Genomic DNA, 904 nt, shown 5'->3' with positions numbered 1-904 from the left:
GATGAGTGGGGGAGGAGCTTTGTTGGGGGAGGAGCTTTGTTGTTATGGTTTGAAGATAACGCTATCTTCCCCAGGCCAACCTCTTGGAGTGAAGATGTTCTCCAAGTGGGGGAGGAAGGGTCCTTAAAGCTGTCTTCCTAGAGTTTACAGGAATGGTTGACGCTTAACAGTCTGTGGACAACCCTGCCAGCCTTGATTTGGTATTCAATTGTTCCACTTGGGCACTTTCCCACACTAGGCATCGTTCCACTAGATAAAGCCTACCCCTCCTCCAGCCTAAAACTCCCTGGAACCTAGGTGTGGCAAGCTTGCTTTGTTCAGGATGAAGTAGGGCAAGAACTGTCAGGTAAATAAGGAAAGTGCCCTTTCAGTCTTCTTGCCTGCTGACGTCATGGCTCTGTTCTCTTGGCTTTGGTGTGGAAATGAGAATTTCCACCCTTTCAAAGGGAGTGTCTGTTACCATGCATTAATGGCTGAATCATTATTTAGGTTCTTGACCTCTTTACACATGATCTGGATTTCCCTGCTTGTGAGATATGGATTGAGTTGAGGACTTTATAAGAAGCAGAAAGATTTTTTGGGTGTTTTTTTTTTTTTTTGCAGAGTTTTCATTTTACTCATAACCTAGTTTTAGACTAGAGATGTGGGTGGTGAGCATCTAGGCCCTTCGTGTGGCATTACACAATCTATTAGAGTTATATAGAGTGGATAGAAAAGTGCCGGTAACCCAATTTTAAAAAGTGTTTCATAATATAGACTGAAAATCTGGAAAATTCTTCAGGGCATGGAATTCTTTTTTTGTTGTTGTTCTAAATCTTTATTGTTGAAAGTATTACATATGTCCCCATTTTTTCCCCCATTGACCCCTTCTATCCTGCCCCTGCCCCCCACCCACTTCCCCAAC

Source organism: Myotis davidii, unplaced genomic scaffold (assembly GCF_000327345.1).
Source record: "Myotis davidii unplaced genomic scaffold, ASM32734v1 scaffold684, whole genome shotgun sequence".
NCBI classification, from domain to species: Eukaryota; Metazoa; Chordata; class Mammalia; order Chiroptera; family Vespertilionidae; genus Myotis; species Myotis davidii.
This window is presented reverse-complemented; position numbering follows the sequence as displayed.